The sequence below is a fragment of the Ovis aries genome, chromosome 8 (genome assembly GCF_016772045.2).
Source record: "Ovis aries strain OAR_USU_Benz2616 breed Rambouillet chromosome 8, ARS-UI_Ramb_v3.0, whole genome shotgun sequence".
NCBI lineage: Eukaryota > Metazoa > Chordata > Mammalia > Artiodactyla > Bovidae > Ovis > Ovis aries.
The window spans coordinates 3120292-3141006 of NC_056061.1; positions in this window are offsets into that span (position 1 = coordinate 3120292).

Here is a 20715-nt window from a genome sequence, read left to right on the forward strand (position 1 = left end):
TGTGTCTGTGTGTGTGCGCATGTGTGCATGTGCTTAGTTGCTCAGTCATGCCCAACCCTTTGCAACCCCATGGACTGTAGCCCACCAGGGTTCTTCATCCATGGGATTCTCCAGGTAAGGATACTGGAGTGGGTTGCCATGTCCTTCAGGGGATCTTCCCCACTCAGGGATTGAACCTGGATCTCCTGCATTACAGGCTGATTCTTTACCATCTGAAACACCAGGGAAGCCCCATGTGAAACAATATATTTATGCAACTGACACTGATCAGTGTACAAGCAGTTTTCAGGAATGCTTTAGAGCTGTGGTGTATGCATTTTCTAAAGGCCTTCTGGTAGAAACTGCTTCACAGGACAATTGAAATGGGTAAAATGCATATTGGTGAAATTAGTCATAATGTATAAAACTGCAGCAAATGACAGTTTAGAACTTATTGGACTAAAGTGATGTTGGAGGATGAAGTCAATATTTAATAATGACAGGGCAAGGACATCAACCTTCCTAGGAATTCTAAGGGTAGAATATGCCGGGTGTCTTAGCTTTCTCATTTAATATAGGAATAGCAAGCCAGGTTGCTGACAAGAGGTGAAAGAATCAAACATGATAGGTATGGTATATATTCAATACAAAGTCTTTAGTGTCACGATTATGAAGAAAGCGTGTTGTTTTCTCAATTGTTCTATAATATTTTGGTTTCCAGAATGATTGATACTTTAGAAAAATTTAGAATCAGCCTTTAAATCATGCCTGGAATTTCAAATAGGAGACAGCAAAACAAATAGTCCCAATCAAGCAGGGTTTGGGATTTATATATTTGCATGGGGTTTACCGAGTTGCTCAGTGATAAAACAACACCAGCCAATGCAGGAGGCACAAGAGATATGGGTTTGATCCATGCATTGGGAAGATCCCAAGGAGTAGGAAATGGCAACCCACTGCAGTATTCTTGCCTGGAAAATTCCATGGACAGAGGAGCCTGGGAGGCTACAATCTACAGGGTCGTAAAGAGTCAGACATGACTACACACACAGTACACAAATGGGGCCATGCAATATAAGGAAAGGAAGACTCTAGCCCTGCTAACATTATGTATTTAAGAATAGTGATAAATTAACACAGCATTATAAAACAATATACTTCAATAAAAACAGAAATTATGGCACCATGTTGTTTGAGAGAGCTATAATATTTTTGTAATATACCTTCACTCTTTTCCCAAAACAGTCTGTTATTTTAGGGTGTATAATAACTTTATTCTGTAGTATGTATAAAATCCTGATGCTGGGAAAGACTGATGGCAGGAGGAGAAGTGGGCAAAAGAGGATGAGATGGTTGGGTGGCATCACCAACATAATGGACATGAGCTTGAGTCAATTCCAGGAAATAGTCAAGGACAGGGAAGCCTGGCACGCTGCAGTCCATTGTGTCACAGAGTCAGACGTGACTGAGCAACTGAACAATAGCAACAAAATGATATAAAATATAGCTGGTGCTTCTATCAAGAATATGTGTGACTGTCTTATAGCAGAATTCACTTCACGCAAGTGGAATGCGGTCATCATCTTTAAATTGGAATGTCTATTTTTTCAGTATGCTTAGAAGCAAACATTGCAAAATTTAATGTATTATTTATTTATTTTAATATAATTGCATATATACATTTAAAAATAAAAGACATTAGATCAACTTCAGATTTGCTTAATTCTTCTTGAATATATCCCATCTGGTATTAGGTTTGGCTTCATCTGATGTGGCCAGTGATGCCACATCTATTTTGTTGTTTTAGTCACTAAGCATATCTGACTCTTTTGCGACCCCATGGACTGTAGTCTGCCAGGCTCCTCTGTCCTTCGGATTTCTCTGGAAAAAATACTAGAGTGGGTTGCCATTTCCTTCTCCAGGGATTCTTCCCAACCCAAGGATTGAACTCACATCTCCCGCATCGGCAGGTGGATTCTTTGCCACTGAGCCACGAGGAAGCCCTGCTGCCTCTAGCAAGGCCACGTGAGACATGAGCTGAAAGATGAATTTATCACTAAGGGAGCTGATCTTGGAGAGGACTGTGCAGAGAGGGAAGGGTGGAGTTGGAGACGCTTCTGGTGGTGGCCATGATTGGACGTGGCCACGATGGGAATGAAGAATAAATAGTAAAGCAGCCTGTTGGATGGGGTATTGTATTAGCCAGCATTCTCCAGAGAAACAGAATCAGTACAAGAGGAGTTGTGTTAGGGAAACTGGTTCACATGATTATGGAGGCTGAGAAGTCCCACGGTGTCCTGTCTGCAAGCTGGAGAACCAGGAAAGCTGGTGGGATAATTCAGTCCAAAGGCCTGGGATGGGAGGGAGGGAATTGTAGGGGGTGAGGGTGCTGATATAAGTCCCAGAGTCTGAAGGCATGAGAACCAGCAGCTCCGTTGTGTGAGAGCAGGAGAAGATTGATGTCAGGCTCAAGGAGGGTGAGGGCGGGTTGGGGGGAGTGTGGCAGGAGTCTCACCCTGCCGGGAGCCAGCACTGGAGATCCCACCCGTGGCAAAGATCATAAGGAAGAGCCCTGATGGGCAAAGGCAGGTCAGGACTCGAGGGACTCCCCAACCCCACCCATGACAAGGTCATGCGGGCAAGGCGGATCAAGACTCTAGGGGTCCCTTAGATCTGCTCGAGCATCTACCCCTGAAACCAAAATCTGTCTGTTATACTACACTCTTCTGACATTAACAGGGGTTATCCCCGACCACCTTTCTCTGGAAAATTAACTTAGAGCTCCAGTTAATAGTCTCCCGCATATAAAAAGAGTGTCTCAGGTCAAACCTCTCTGCTGGCAGACTAGCTTGTGTGACAGGATTATCTACACTCTTGCTACTACACACAAGATTGTTTACAACCTCTCAACCATAAACAGCACAGAGAGTTTGGAGTATTTAGAAAGTCTTAGTTAGCATAGGGCTTTTCTAAAGATAAAAATCATGTTGGTGAAGGGTTTCATTGCTGAGTTAATGATTGCCGCCAGGCCTCCATATCCTTATGCACCTGGGAGTATGTTAATCAATGTAATTGGAATGTAGAAAAAGGAATATAGTACTTTTGATGTTAGCAATACTAGACTTTTGAGTTAATGAATTTTTCTCTTTGTTATAAATTACTGTACTCCTCTTTCTTTGTTATAAATCATTGTATCCTTGCTATGTAAGAATGTAACTTTATCAATATCTTAAGACTAAGTAGATCTTAAGGGAAAACAAGTTTTCTGATTGACTAACCTTTATCAATAGAAAGAAAGATGGGGCCATAAAATGTTAATCGGTCTCCAGACCAGAAGATATTATAAACAAATGTAAGACCTTTGTAAGAACAAAGATATGCAAAGAACACTCTGTCTTTAGATAAGGGTCTGAGCAGCTGACCCTGCATGACTCTGCTTCTTACATTTATCTCTATGTACAAGTTAAAGTATAAAAGCTTCCCTGAAAAATAAAGAGACAGATAAGGACCAGGACCAGTTCCATGAAAGCCTGGTTCCCCCGTGTCATCTTTTCTTTCTCACTCTCCTTTTCAGGCTAATTCCCATCTACAGCACAGAGATCCACCATATTTACTTATTTGCCTGGGCTTCTAAGACCTGAACGAGAAGGCGCCCTGCATCTTCACTCCCTCAGGAGACTGGGAGGGCGCCTGCGGCCTACATAAATGGTGCAAGTCTCTTGTCTCGAGATTTTATTGACTTTCTGTGTAAACCAAGGAATATAAGCCTCTTTCTCTCCTCTATTCTCTTAACTGCAAATTCTTTCCTTATCTCTCTCTAAATCTATATATTTCTCTTGCCTCACCGTCCATGCTTGGGATACCCTGGACGCAACCGGGACTGGACCCCAGTATCACCCTCTGCTTCCCTCAAAGTACTGGGTGATGCTCACATTGGTAAGAGTGGATCTTCCTTAGTCTGCTTATTCAAATGTTGAAATCTGAAAACACCCTCTCAGACACATCCAAAATTAATTCTTTACTAGATATCCCAGTATCCCTTATCCCTTAGCCCAGTCAAGTTGACATCTAAAATTTACCATCACAGTTATCAACATGGTTTTTGAAGTTACCTAGGATGGTGGCAATGGCAACCCACTCCAGTACTCTTGCCTGGAGTCCATGGGATCACTAAGAGTTGGACATGACTGAGCGACTTCACTTTCACTTTTCACTTTCATACATTGGAGAAGGAAATGGCAACCCACTCCAGTGTTCTTGCCTGGAGAATCCCGGGGACGGGGGAGCCTGGTGGGCTGCCATCTCTGGGGTCACACAGAGTCAGACACAACTGAAGTGACTTAGCAGCAGCAGCAGCAGCAGGATGGTGGCAGTACAGAAGATAAGGTCAAGGTGATATGTCAAAGTTTTTGTTCATGAGCAGGAGTGATCAGCATCTTAGAAGAAATCAGTGTTGGGGCCAGGCAGTGACTAGCAGGGCTCAAAATAGGAATTTTATGGATGCAGTGAGGTAATGGCCTATGTTCTGGTCGTCAAAGCAGTTTAAACTAGTTTGATGTGTAGATGTGTAATGTCTCAAAACTATAGAAAAAGTAGGGCCACTGGGGGATGTACATGGGTTCTCAGGAGCTGAGTTTCTCTGTGTCCATCTTCCAAGGGCCACATTAAAGTTTCCTCTCATGTTTCTGTGTCTGTCTCTGCTTTCTCTCTGGTTTTGCCTCATCTTATCATTGGTCTGCACCTAATACCCAACGTCAACCTACCCTTGAGCCTGAGGCTGTCTCATGACAGTTTCCCACCACTAACTCTCAAGATTCTCAGTGTATTTCAGTTTCAATGGACGCTGGGTGGGGAAGGCATCGAAGCCTGCTTTGTATAGTTTGTAAATGACACTGATCTCGGAGGCAATGTCTACCTCACTTCCCGGCTATGAAGGGCCTGGGAGAAGAACTACTCTCAATTTCAGAGGTTCAGAGGAAGTCTGAAGTGTGTGAGTGCAGAATATAAGGAGAGAGGCAGTTTGTTAACCCTGGAAGAGAGGCTCCAGAGTGGATTGAGAGGGTGAGGAGCAGGGCAAGTTTGGGCTAGGAAGAAGGAAGTGCATAACCATATAGGTTTCATTGTTTTGTCACTTCTTTTTAATTACATGTTCCTTAAAATATTTCACATCCCTAAGTAGACTGTGGGTTCTCAGAGGGCTTATATGTTATATGCCCTATGTGTTATGTCTCTTTTGCATTCCTGCACATTCTTGCCCAAGTACCCAACAAAAGGCCCGTTATGTCCAGTGGATTTGACATTTATTTTCTTATTTGAGACATGGATAATAATGTAGAGGTCCTATCAACTTCCCATATGTTTTATGAGTTCTTTATACTTGCTACATGCTGTAGCACTCAGCCTTGTGCCTGACCAGTAGACAGCAACTGACTGAATCAACTGAAGTAAAGGGTAATATGATGGAACAAAATTAGAGAAGCCATTGTTTCTAGTGCTTGAGGTTTTAGCAACTTTTTCAACACTTTGAAAGGTGTCACAGTTTCATGTGATATTTAAGAACTTATTTCCATTAATGATATATATCCATTCTGTTTTTCCATATTTGCAAATTTATTTTTAACAGAGTCCTGGGATTATAAACCTGCCAGAGAGAATTAAGGGTGGAAATGTTTACAGAAAATGCTGAACTTTGTCTGGAAATGTAGGGACAAGAAGAGGGGCATTTTGTCCAGAGGAAATTTTCTAGAATAAGAATGAGAATGAGAGAGAGAGAGAGAGAGAGAGAGAGAGAGAGAGAGAGAGAGAGAGAGAGAGAGAGAGACTTTCCTAAATGCAGGTTATGTGAAACTGAATAAAGTTAAAGTGAAAGTGCTAGTCACTCAGTCATGTCTGATTCTTTGTGACCCCATGGACTGTAGCCCACCAGGCTTCTCTGTCCATGGAATTCAGGCAAGAATACTGGAGTGGGTAGCAATTCCCTTCTCCAAGGGATTTTCCTGACCCAGGGATCAAACCCAGGTCTCCTGTATTGCAGGCAGATTCTTTACCCTCTGAATCACCAGGAAAGCCAATAACCAACTAAGTGGGTCTTGAAACGGCAAAGTTTCCTGAATACCTCTGGATAATACTGAGCATCCCACCCTATCCTGAGGAACCTGCCTCTCCTTGGGATGATCAGTTAGCTTTTTCTTACCCAAATGGTGAGGGGCTAAAGTTTCAGAGGGTTTGGAGGATGAGCAATTGGAGATAGAATTGGTGGGTATGTCTAAGGTGACTCCAGAATGAAATAATTTGGGTATCAAACAGATTAATAACCAAGGTTGAGGAAGATACAATTGAGACTTATATATTAAAATTGCCAGTAGTTAAAGCTTTCTACTTTCTTTCTTCCTGTATGAGTTATCATCTACTGGATGAGTTCTTGAAGATTTGATGTCAGTGCAGTTCAGTTCAGTTGCTCAGTCATGTTTGATTCTTTGCGACCCCATGAACTGCAGCATGCCAGACCTCCCTGTCCATCACCAACACCTGGAGTCCACCCAAACCCATGTCCATCGAGTCACTGATGCCATCCAACCATCTTATCCTCTGTCATCCCCTTCTCCTCCTGCCCTCAATCTTTCCCAGCATAAGGGTCTTTTCCAATGAGTCAACTCTTTGCACCAGGTGGCCAAAGTATTGGAGTTTCAGCTTCATCATCAATCCTTCCAATGAACACCCAGGACTGATCTCCTTTAGGATGGACTGGTTGGATCTCCTTGCAGTCCAAGGGACTTTCAAGAGTCTTCAACACCACAGTTGAAGACTGTGCGACCCCAGGCTCCCCCATCCCTGGGATTCTCCAGACAAGAACACTGGAGTGGGTTGCCATTTCCTTCTCCAATGCATGAAAGTGAAAAGTGAAAGTGAAGTCGCCCAGTCGTGTCTGACCCTCAGTGACCCCATGGACTGCAGCCTACCAGGTTCCTCCATCCATGGGATTTTCCAGGCAAGAGTACTGGAGTGGGGTGCCATCACCTTCTCCAAATATGCTGTCTAGGTTGGTCATAACTTTTCTTCCAAGGAGTAAGCGTCTCTTAATTTCATGGCTGCAATCACCATCTGCAGTGATTTTGGAGCCCAGAAAATAAAGTCAGCCACTGTTTCCACTGTTTCCCATCTATTTTTCATGAAGTGATGGGACTGGATGCCATGATCTTAGTTTTCTGAATGTTGAATTTTAAGCCAACTTTTTCACTCTCCTCTTTCACTTTCATGAAGAGGCTGTTTATTTCTTCTTCACTTTTTGCCATAAGGGTGGTATCATCTGTGTATCTGAGGTTATTGATATTTCTCCCAGCAATCTTGATTCCAGCTTGTGCTTCATCCAGCCCAGCATTTGGGATGATGTACTCATAGGTACAATATACACCTGTTCTTTCCCAATTTGGAACCAGTTCATGGTTCCATGTCTGTTTCTAACTGTTGCTTCTTGACCTGCATACAGGTTTCTTAGGAGGAAGGTAGTCTGGTATGCCCATCTTTTTAAGATTTTCCACAATTTTTTGTGATCCACACAATCAAAGGCTTTAGCATAGTCAATGAAGCAGAAGTAGACATTTTTTAGAATTTTCCTCATTTTTCTGTGATTCAACAGATATTGGCAATTTGATCTCTGGTTCCTCTGCCTTTTCAGGAGTTCATTTATTAGGTTCATTAAGACTAGTATCTAAGAAAAAGAACTTTTAAATTGCAGTGATAATTATATACTTGGATGAACAGAACATATTAATAGTTCAGCAATGACTATTAAGTTCTGCTAAAACACTGTATGTTATGCTAGATATAGTTTGTTTCTTATTAATTATTTAATTTCTTATTTATACTTTCACCATTATTTTTAAAATTTTTATATATTTACAATTTTTCTGTCCATCTCTTTTTTCAATTAATTACACTAGTGGTTTATTCATTTTACTTAATTATTTTCTTTTCAAGAATGAACTATTGAATTTATTTATTAGTTATGGTTGTTTTCTGGATTATAATTTTTAACTTTGTAATATTCTTTATCAATTTTTTCTTTCTGCATTAAGATAGTTTAAATTTTTTTTTAGTTTCTTGAGATGAAATGGTTAATTTACTTATTTTTGCTCTTATGTGATACTGATTATTGCCCATTTTGCTGTGTTCTATAGGCTCAATATGTGATATTCTCATCATCATTATTTTTTAGCTCTTGTAATTTTTTTTCTTAGAGAGTTGGGAAGATAGCACTTTCACTTATCCTGACAATTATTTATTTATTTATTTTCATTTGTGGAGTTAGTATTTTGTGATCAGGGAATAGAGCTTGTATTGGTCATAGTTTTTGGAATGGATCTTCCTCCTGCTCTGTAGGAGATACAGGTTCAATCCCTGAGTCAGGAAGATCCTCTGGAGTAGGAAATGGCAACTCACACTGGTATTCTTGCCTTGAGAATCTTGTGGACGGAAGAGCCTGGTACGCTACAGTCCGTGGGGTTACAGAGAATCAGACATGACTGAGTTTCTTTGTGTAACATATTATCAATTTTGGGGACTATTACAGAGACCCTTTTTAGTTGGTATATGCTCTGTTTTCAGTGTGAATTTTCTACATGATTTCATGTGGGAAAGGACTTGAATAAAGGACAAAGGGCAAGGAGCTACCAGAGATGTCCCATAGGTTTTTGACCTGAGCAAATTGGTGATATGCACAAAGTGGTAAGGATGACCTTTGAAGTTTTACACTACCACTTGAGATGCTGAACAACTCTAATATCATCTACTGAAAAGTTTTAATCCATTGAAGTCTTAGTCTTAAGATGACACTTAAATTATTTGGAATGCCAAAGTTAGATAAATGAATCATCTGAAATGTACTGTTTCTTCTGAAGAAAAGTTTTCATATTTTGCTTCAATTTAGTTGCCAGATTCTAATGATTTTCTGTGACCCTAACGAAATATTCTTAATGTCTGTGGCAAGAACCCCGTTTGGTTACATGCCAAAATTCTTAGCATATCTTGTGGTGCTTATAAGAGCATAAAAAAGGAAAAACCTCTAGAAATATATGTGTGTGTGTGTGTGTGTGTGTGTGTGTGTGTGTGTGTGTGTGTGTGTGTGTGTGTATAATGGAACTAATAATAGTGTAAACCACGAGGAATGAAGTGAGAACTGTGTTGGATAAGGAACATCCTTTTCAGGGGATCATCCGAACTGGTAATTCACCAGTGTTCTCTGTCTGCTGTTTGAGCTATTATGTAGCACTGGCAGCTGAACCAACTCCTAGAACAAGAATCCATCTGATTGCTGTGATTTCTGCTGCTTCTAATTCGTCCAAGACCAATGTGGATTCAGCTAGTAGAGCCATCTTTGGAGCTAGAGAGAGCTGGGTATAAATTCCTGCTTTTATCTCTATTATCTGTGCATCAAGGGGTAAATTGCATCACTTATCCATCTCTCTTTTTTTTTTTTTTCCTTTTAAAAAACGTCTGTAACAAAATCCACCTGAAATGTCATTTTGAAGATTAAATGATTTATATGAAAGCGAGAATATTGGCTTGCCCACTATTATTTCTTCACTGAATTGAGGTCTTTGGAATACATTGGGAAATAAGAACTCAGTCTTGGTGATGTAACTGAGAGAATCAAGTTCCCTTCCTTAATCAGCAGTTTGGGGGCTTCAGAGTCTAGGAGCAGGGTTTACTCTCTCCTGGGTGAGAGAGCAGGATGTCACTGTTTAGCGGTTATGGCAGTGTATGCAGCTCTGTGTGGTGATGTAACCATGGACTCTGCCACGCTATAGCTGGGGCCAAACCCCTGCTTCTTCTCTCTAGCGGTGTGACGTTGACTGTAGTCATTAGTCTCTCCCAGCTTCGGTTCTCTCCTGCTTTAAAACTGGAATACTAGCAGCGCCTGACTCAGGGCTGTTGTGAAGCACAAATTCAGTAAGCCTGGGAAGCAGTGAGCCTGCTGCTGAGGGTAATTGCCTGGTCATCATCTCAGAAACATGCGCCTGATCATTTTCTCTGTGAACACTCATTTCTCAAAGTTGAAAATAGCTTAGGTTAGACTTCAGTCATAAAACAGGATGGTCTGAAGACTGTTTTTTCTTGTCTATTTTCAAATTTTGACGATAAATGTTTAAGGTAGAAATGCTGAAATGCAGAAATAAAATGCTTCATTAAACCATCACATCTGTCTTAACAAGGAGTGTGACACTGAGACTTTAAAGTAGCAATTAAGGTTGCTCCAGAATTAAATAAGTTAAATATAAGTTAAATAAGCAGAGTGACCATATACAGCCTTGACATACTCCTTTTCCTATTTGGAACCAGTCTGTTGTTCCATGTCCAGTTCAAACTGTTGCTTCCTGACCTGCATACAGGTTTCTCAAGAGGCAGATCAGGTGGTCTGGTATTCCCATTTCTTTCAGAATTTTCCACAGCTTATTGTGATCCACACAGTCAAAGAAAAGGCTTTGGCATAGTCAATAAAGCAGAAATAGATGTTTTTCTGGAACTCTCTTGCTTTTTTGGTTATCCAGCAGATGTTGGCAATTTGATCTCTGGTTCCTCTGCCTTTTCTAAAACCAGCTTGAACATCTGGAAGTTCACAGTTGATGTATTGGTGAAGCCTGGCTTGGAGAATTTACTAGTGTGTGAGATGAGTGCAATTGTGAGGTAGTTTGAGCATTTTTTACATTCCAGAATGTCTGGCTCTAGGTGAGTGATCACACCATCATGATTATCTGGGTAGTGAAGATCTTTTTTGTACAGTTATTCTGTGTATTCTTGCCACCTCTTCCTAATATCTTCTGCTTCTGAGAAACGCTGGGCTGGAGGAAGCACAAGCTGAAATAAAGACTCCTGGGAGAAATATCAATAACTTCAGATATGCAGTTATTGATATTTGGCTTCCCTGGTGGCTGAGAGGTTAAAGTGTCTGCCTGCAATGCGGGAGAGCTGGGTTTGATCCTTGGATCAGGAAGATCCCCTGGAGAAGGAAATGGCAACCGACTCCAATATTCTTGCCTGGAGAATCTTATGGACGGAGGAGCCTGGTAGGTTACAGTCCACGGGGTCGCAAAGAGTCGGACACAACTGAGTGACTTCACTTTCACTTTCAGATATGCAGATGACACCACCCTTGTGGCAGAAAGTGAAGAAGAACTAAAGAGCCTCATGAAAGTGAAAGAGGAGAGTAAAAAAGTTGCCTTAAAATTCAACATTCAGAAAACTAAGATCATGACATCTGGTCCTGTCACTTCATGGCAGATAGCTGGGGAAACAGTGGAAACAGTGGCTGACTTTATTTTTCTGGGTTCCAAAATCACTGCAGATGGTGACTGCAGCAATGAAATTGAGAGTCTTACTCCTTGGATGGAAAGTTATAACCAACCTAGACAGCATATTAAAAAGCAGAGACATTACTTAGCCAAAAAAGGTCCATCTAGCCAAGGCTGTGGTTTTTCCAGTGGTCATGTATGGATGTGAGAGTTGGACTGGGAAGAAAGCAGAGCTCCAAAGAATTGATGCTTTTGAACTGTGGTGTTGGAGAAGACTCTTGAAAGTCCCTTGGACTGCAAGGAGATCCAACCAGTCCATCCTAAAGGAGATCAGTCCTGGGTGTTCATTGGAAGGATTGATGTTGAAGCTGAAACTCCAATACTTTGGCCACCTGATGCGAAGAGCTGACTCATTGGAAAAGACCCTTATGCTGGGAAAGATTGAGGGCAGGAGGAGAAGGGGATGACAGAGGATGAGATGGTTGGATGGCATCACCAACTCAATGGACATGGGTTTGGGTGGACTCCAAGAGTTGATGATAGACCGGGAGGCCTGGTATGCTACAGTTCATGGGGTTGCAAAGAGTCGGACACAACTGAGCGACTGAACTGAACTGAACAGAAGTAAAAAGTACAAGCTTTTTATGGAATCACAAATTTCCTAAATATTTAGTCAGATCTATTCTTCTACCCTGGTGGCTCAGCAGTAAAGAATCTCTCTGCAATGCAGAAGTTCTGGGTTCGATCCCTGGGTTGGGAAGATCCTCTTGAGAAGGAAATGGCCACTCACTCCAGTATTCTTGCCTGGATAATCCCATGGACAGAGGAGTCTGGAAGGCTATAGTCTGTGGGGTCACAAAGAGTCAGACAACTGAGGGACTAACACTTTCGCATTATTCTACCTACCTCAAATAAGGCTATTTAAAAATAAATAACAAGTAAAATAAGAAATACAGATATATCTGTTTATAGGCGAGGCTAAAAAGAGGGTTGAAGAACATTAGGAGAATACAGGAAAACCTGGCCGCTCAGCCCTGGCTGGTTCATGATATTAAACTGACTCTGGAGGGCATCCTTTCTTTCCTACTTCCTCTTTCCTTTCTTTCTTTGGGTGACAGATTTGATTGAAATCTGTTTTTATTTACTGCTTTGTTTTTTAAAATAAAAAAGTAAGTTGAAGAATAGTGGATTTTCAATGACGTGTTAATTACTAAGTGTTGGGTGGTCATGTGTTATTTTTCAGCCCACCTCAGGGAACTTCTGCCTTGAGTTAGAATGTGTAAGTGGCAGCATGGGGTGAGGGGGGGCTTCCCTTTAGAAGTATCTTTGGGTTCCAGCTGTTAGAAACTCCAGATGCTTCTGGCTATTTGAATGACACATCACAGTGAACGACTTCTCTTTTTGAAGATTAAAAAACGCACTATTTTTAAACAGAAGTAACAGATTTAAGTGAAACCATTTATCAAAGACCCCTGGACCCATGAACACCAGGGCTGCCCTGTGCCAACACCATAAAACCTTGCTGCGAATGCTAGAGGGTGAGTAAGGTCCCCTATGCAATGAGACTTCTCAACTTGACCCCAATCCTGGTGTCCCACTCTGTCGTATGTATTAGATGATAAAATAAAAATAAAGGGATGGGTGATGCAAGACATCACGCTTAGCGTATAGAAGAGCCTGCATATCATTAATCCAAGGAAGATGGGTGACTTAAAAAAAAATAACGTATTTATTTTAATTGGAGGATAGTTACTTTACAATACTGTGATGGTTTTTGCCATACATCAACATGAATCGGCCATAGGTATACATGTGTGCCCTTGTCCTGAACCCCTCTCCTCACCTCCTTCCCCACCCTGTCCCTCTGGGTTGTCCCCAAGCACCAGCTTTGAGTTCCATGCTTCATGCACTGAACTTGCACTGATCATTTATTTTACATATGGTAATGTACATGTTTCAAGGCTGTTCTCTCAAATCATCCCACCCTCACCTTCTCCCACTGAGTCCAAAAGTTTGTTCTTTACATCTTTATCTCTTTTGCTGTCTTGCATATAGGATCATTGGTATCATCTTTCTAAATTCCATATATAGGAGTTAATATATATTATTTGTCTTTCTCTTTCTGATTTACTTCATTCTGTATAATAGACTCCAGGTTCATCCACCTGATAATGGAATTCCTAAGTTCTAGGAAGACAGCTGGGAATAAAGCACCATTATTTGGGGAGGGACTCACTATTGGATTCATACTTTCACAATGAAGTATTAACAGAAAATAGGGCAGAAGTCAGGCTATGTAGAGGCAAACCTTTCTTCCCAACTGCATACCCTAGGCTTTTTGTTGTAAATGTGAAACCTTCCTTAACAGAACTTTATTCCCATGGAATCTATCAAAGATTCCTTGACTTAGGAAAGTCAAGGGCTGCAAAGATCCTTGACTTAGGCTAAATCTGCAGATGTTCTGCAAAAGGTATCTAGTACACAAAAGCAGCAGGGACTTAATTTCCAAGGGAGTATGTATGTTCTGTCTGGGGCTTCCCTGGTAAAGAATCCGCCTGCAATACAGGAGAGCCCAGTTCAATTCTGGTTTGGGGAGATCCCCTGGAGAAGGGAGAGGCTACCCACTCCAGTATTCATGGGCTTCCCTGGTGGCTCAGATGGTAAAGAATCCGCTTGCAATGCGGGAGATCTGGGTTCTATCCCTGGGTTGGGAGATGCCCTAGAGGAGGGATGGCAACTCACTCCAGTATTCTTGCCAGGGGACTTTCAGAACAGAGGAGCCTTTTGGGCTAGAGTCCATGGGGTCGCAAAGAGTCAGACTAAGCGCAGCACAGCGCGTGGTCTGTCTATCCTGGCAGGCAGTGGAGGAGTACTGTGGGCCATGACTCTAGGGACTTCACTGGCACTGAGTGGTTTAGATTCCTCCAGGAATGTGATGGAAGTAACAATCGCTTATACAGAAGGAGTTCAACCTATCTCTGCAGCAGGCGGATCCATCTATGCTCCTGGCTTCCCTCTCATATCTTTAGTCTGCTTCCCCAAGCATGTGTTTGTGTGTGTTAGTTTCTCAGTCGTGTCTGACTCTTTGGGCCCCATGGACTGTAGCCCACCAGACTCTTTCGTCCATGGAATTCTCCAAGCAAGAATCCTGGAGTGGGTAGCCATTCCTTTCTCCTGAGGGTCTTCCCAATCGAGGGATTGAATTCGGGTTCCTGCATTGTAGGCAGATTCTTTCCCATCTGAGCTCTTTGGGGACTTCTTCCTCTATAAGACCTTTCCTCAAGTTTCTGGAGGGGCCACATCTGTGTTTCACCACTGGGGGAAAGGACAGTTTCCCTGGTGGCTCAGAATTCTCAGCAAAACACAAAGGATTTACTCCGGAGTATTCCAGCTTCAGGGCTGGTTGGTGAAACACAGATGTGGCCCTTCAGAAACTTGAGGAATAGTTACATAGAGGAAGAAGCCTCCAAAGATATAAAAATAGAAATTGCCTTTAGTAGTTGCTTCCAACTACAAACTCTCAGTATTTGGGAGGAAAAAGGAATCATTGGGCAGCAGGATCATTGTGGAAGATAGCGCTGGGCTGGTCTGATTTGCAGACGTGGGGCAGGTATATCCGCAGACTCAAAACTCAACTGAGCAATACACTTCACTTTTCTGTAACTGAATGTAATTTGTATTTTGAGCTCATAGTCTTCAAATTAGTAGATTTTTAATCTCCCTCAGTTTGGGTTTGCATCTTCCCTCCATCAGAGTGGGGGGGCGGATGTGAGAGGAGCACCTCTTGAAAAAATCGAAGGGGTGTAGTTTTGGTCCCATAGTCTTACAGCCCTCATTTATTTTTGAATCTATTCATTTATGTTAACAACCAGGTTCTGAGGTTTGACTTTGAACTGAATCTGGAGGGAAAGGTAGGCTATTTAGGTAATAATAGAAGAGCCTGACTGCACCAAAGCAGTCAAAGGAGAAAGAGGATAAGGTGGATATTTGATGTATAGGTGGTAGTCAAGATTAAATACAGAGAGCACGCAGGCAGAGAGGGGCAGGATATGGAATTGCAGACACAGGGAGGGGTCAGACAAAATTGGGGACTTCATCCTGTGAGTTATGGGAAATCACTGATGACCTTTAATTGATATGTTAATTAATGTTTGGTAAGCTTGTTATGGAAATTGTGTGTAGAGTGGGTCAGAAGAGGGAAAAAATGTGGAAAAAAGGAGTTAAAATGATTTAGACAATTCTGGTCTCTTGAATACTCAGCGGCTTTTGTGAGCAGGGGATTACTGCTCACAAAGTTAGTGGGATAGAAATTTTACCTCAATATCTAAAACATTAGTTTTGATTGTTGAAGGCTTTTGATTTATGTGTTCTGTTGTTTTGGGGTCTATTTTCAGTGTTTGGCATCAACTTTTGCATACATATTTGATTTTGGTTTTTTCAATACGTGCCTTTCATCTTATTGAGTGCACAAGGCTTGAGTTTAGTGAGTGTTTAATGCCAAGAGCAGGGTAGGCTGCAAGGTCTGCTTGCTATCAAGGTTAGCTTTCAAGTATCATGACTTATGGCTCTGGGTGGAGGTCCATTGAGAGCAAATGGGCTTGAACCCATCTCTGCCTTGAACTATTAGTTTCTGTGGATGTGAAATTGACTATTGCAGAGTTGTCACTTAGGCAACTCAAAAACAGCATGTTTCTTAGATTTTTTTTTACCATTTGCTGTGCATACACGTCTCAAATTGAGTTTTAAATAGATTTTTTTTTCATCTGAACTGCATAAAGTGTTATTTAACAATGGCATTATTTTAGTTAAGCCAACATTTTATTTGTTTACCAATTGTTTAGTACATCTAATGGTTGTCAGAAGAAAATCTTAAGGATGTGTTATCAACAATCTAATGATCAATATTAATTAAGAAATACTGAAATTAATGATAATAGTTATGGTTAACTGAACAATGTATTATGTGCCAGATACTGTGCTATAAATTTGATCTAGATTTTGTTGTTGCTGTTTAATTGCTAAGTCATGTCTGACTCTGCAACCCCATGGACTGCAGCATGCCAGGCTTCCCTGTCCTTGACTATCTCCTGGAATGTACTCAAACTCATGTTCATTATGTTGGTGATGCCATCCAACCACCTCATCCTCTGCCGCTCTCTTCTCCTCTTGCCCTCAATCTTTCCCAGCATCAGGGTCGTTTCCAAAGAGTTGGCCAAAGTATTGGCGTTTCAGCCTCAGCATCAGTCCTTCCAATGACTATTCAGGGCTGATTTCATTTAGGAATGACTGGTTTGATCTCCTTGCTGTCCAAGGAATTCTCAAAAGTCTTCTCTAGCACTGCAGTTCAAAAGCATCAGTTCTTTGGTGCTCAGCCTTCTTTATTGTTCAACTCTCACATCCATACATGACCGCTGGAAAAACCATCGCTTTGACTATACGGACTTGTTTGGCAAAGTGGTGTCTCCACTGTCTAGGTTCCTCATAGCTTTTCTTGCAAGGAGAAAGCATTGTTTAGTTTCATGGCCGTAGTCACTGTCTGCAGTGATCTTAGATTTAGATTTTACTTTCTTGGAGCCCAGGAAAATACAGTCTGTCACTGTCTCCACTTTTTCTCAATCTGTTTGCCATGAGGTGATGGGACCAGATGCAATGATCTTAGTTTTTCGAATGTTGAGGGGTTTTTTATTAAATAAATTTATTTATTTTTAAATTGAAGGATAATTGCTTTACAGAATTTTATTGTTTTCTGTTAAACCTCAACATGAATCAGCCAAAGGTATTCATAAGCCAGCTTTTTCACTCTTCTCTTTCACCCTCATCAAGAGGCTCTTTAGTTCCCCTTCACTTTCTGCCATTTAAGTGGTATCATCTGCATATCTGAGGCTGTTGCTATTTTCCCTGGCAATCTTGATTCCAGCTTAAGCTTCATCAAGCCAAGCATTTTGCATGATGTACTCTATATAGAAGTTTAATAAACAAAGTGACAATATACGGCTTTGCTATACTCCTTTCCCGATTTTGAACCAGTCTGTTGTTCCATGTCTGGTGCTAACTGTTGCTTCTTGACCTGCATACAGGTTTCTTAGGAGACAGATAAAATGGTCTGGTATTTCCATCTTTTCAAGAATTTTCATAGTTTGTTGTGATCCACACAATCAAAGGCTTTAGCCTCATCTACGAAGCATCAGAACTTTTTTTTTAAATTCCCTTTCTTTCTCTACGATCCAACAGATGTTGACAATTTAATCTCTAATCCCTCTGCCTTTTCTAAATCCATCTTGTACATCTAGAATTTCAGTTCATGTACTGTTGAAGCCTAACTTGAATGATTTTGAGCGTTACCTCACTAGCATGTGAAATGAGTGCAGTCCTGTGGTAGCTTGAACATTCTTTGTCATTGCCCTTCTTTGGGATTGGAATGAAAACTGATCTTTTCCAACCCTGTGACCATTGCTGAGTTTTCCAAATTTGCTTGCAAATTGAGTGAAACACTTAAATAGCATTATGTTTTAGAGTTTTAAATAGCTTAGCCGGAATTCCATCACATCCACTAGTTTTGTTCATAGAATGAACAAACAAATCATGCTTCCTAAAGCCAACTTGACTTCACACTCCTGGATGTCTCGCTTTAGGTTAGTGATCCTACCACTGCAGTTATCCAGGTCATTAAGACCTTTTTTGGTATAGTTCTGTGTATTTTGGCAACCTCTTCTTAATCTCGTCTGCTTCTGTTAGGTTCTTGCTGTTTCTGTCCTTTGTTGTACCCATCTTTCCATGAAATGTTCCCTTGGTGTTTCCAGTTTTCTTGAAGAGACCTCTAGTCTTTCCCATTCTATTGTTTCACTCTATTTCTTTGCACTGTTTACTTAAGAAGGTTTTCCCATCTCTCCTTGATATTCTCTGGAACTCTGCATTCAGTTGCGTATATCTTTCCTTTTCTCCTTTGCCTTTTGCTTCTCTTCCAGCTATTTGTAAGGCTTCCTCAGACAACCAATTTTCTTCTTTCATTTCTTTTTCTTTGGGATAGTTTTGATCACCACCTCCTGTACAGAGTTATGAACCTCTGTCCATAGTTCTTCAGACACTCTGTCTACCAGACTTAATCCCCTGAATTTTTTTGTCACCTCCACTGTATATGATAAGGAATTTAATTTAGGTTGTACCTAAATGGTCTAGTGGTTTTCCCTACTTTCTTCGATTTAAGCCTGGATTTTGCAATAAGGAGCTCATGATCTGAGCCACCATCAACTATAAATTTGATCTATATCTTTTGAGAAATATCTAAAGCAATGCTACAAGAAATGTATTCTGATTCTAATTTTACAAATGAGAAAACTAAGGTCCAAAGAGATTGAGAAACTTATTCAAGATAACACAGGTTGTAGAGAGTAGAGGATATTTAACTTAACTAACATATTGTATTCTAAGTAAGGTCAGAGATATGAAAGCAAATCTGAGGATTTTAGTATGTAATAAAATGAAAACTAGAACATCAGTGAACTCCACTTTGGTTAATGACAAATGAAGTCACAGTGTTACAACTGACAGTGTGAATTCTTACTCTTAGCAAGGAAATGATATGGTTAAGATGCAGCTACATTTGATTTGCTTCATAGGTGGATGATGCTACAAGCCCAGTATTATAAGGCATGCATAAATGGAGTGACTTTTCTGAAGTCGTGTTAGATTTTTGCTGACTCAACCACACTCTTCTGATTTACTTTGCAACAGATTCACAGATGGATTCACAGTTGCAAGGTGGCAGCCTGCAGGGAACAGAGGGTTGCAAGGTGATGACATTAGCATGTTAGCCTGAAGTGTAGAAAGATCACCCTTCTAGTTATCAAGGTTGAAAATCTTTATGGGACTTAACTAATTTATTGTAAATGATTGCATACTTTGATAAGATAGGTGCTATCTTTTTTTATGTCATTAGCCATTAGTCATTAGGAAAAGATTTTCTCCTTGAGAGCTCAGGACATGTATTGTCTCTGACAATTCATGGGTTCTGATAAGTGTCTGAAAGTCAAAAGGGCTTTTGGTCATTCAGGGATTTTCTGGTAAATTTCAACCCAAATTTAGAAAATCAATAAAATGTCTTAATTTGGGGGCTGTTTGAATAATTCCTATAGACTACCTAAACTAAAATTTCCTTCTTTTTAAAGTGTTCACAAAGGAATCTCTTAATAAAAGATACTAAGTCACTTCCTGTACAGTGTAAGCTTTTGCTATGACAGAGATCAAATAATAATATTCAGAAATCTAAGGAATGCATTTAACGCAACTCTTTCATATTATTGAATGATATAGTATAGCTTTTCTGTAAGGAGATTTTGTGAACTTGTTAGGCTGTTGGTTTTAAGCATTTAAGTGAAAGTGAAGTCGCTCAGTTGTGTACGACTCTTTGCAACCCCATGAACTGTAGCCTACCCGGACCCTCCATCCATGGGATTTTCCAGGCAAGAGTACTGGAGTGGGTTGCCATTTCCTTCTCCAGGGGATCTTCCCGACCCAGGGATCGAACCCAGGTCTCCCTCATTGTAGGCAGACACTTTATCGTCTGAGCCACCAGGGAAGTCATGCATTTAAGTAAAAAATGTCAAATATCTATCCTGTGATATGTGAATATTTTAGAAGAAATATAATATCTTACATTATTAAATTAAAAATTGTGAGATGGGTTGTCACTAATATCAGCAACAATATTATCAGGATTATTTGTTATCCTCTCAAGTTTTGGTTTATTATGTGCTCAATCATTTATTCTTACAAAAGTGTTAGTAATATATATTTTTAAAGTAATGTGATTTCAATATGCTTCATTACTTTTAAAAGGCCTAGTTTGACACTTTGGATACTGTGATTTGAAGATCTTCTTCTAAGAGAGTTTATTTTCAGACTGAATATAGTAGCAGTAATAGCACATGAAAATTTAAATGAGAGGAGTACATCACTGGTTGCACATATTAAATTATATCCATTCCATCCTCAGTTATACAGAGGGTTTTTTATCAAAAATTGGCTCATGTATTTTTATCTCTCCTTACATCAATCAGTTTTTCTCATAAACAAGTCAGAAGGGCAGTGAGTTGTGTGTGGGAGTATAAATTGGGCAGCATTTTCTGGACTGTTTTTATTACTACATTCATTAAAAATTCAAAAACAGTTATATCCTTTGACACAACAATTATGCTGCTATATATTTATGCTAAAGAATTAGAGGGATACAGAGCCACTAAGCAGACAACCCACAAACTGCAGAACAATTATACCAAAGAAATTCTTGCACTATTAAGAAAGTCCTAGGACCCACAACAGATTTTCCAACCTGGGGATTTGGCAAAGGGACAGAGAACTCCCAGGGAATTTAACTTTGGAGGCCAGTGGGATTTGATCACAGGATGTCCACAGGCCTGGGGAAACAGACTCTTGGCAGGCACAAACAAAA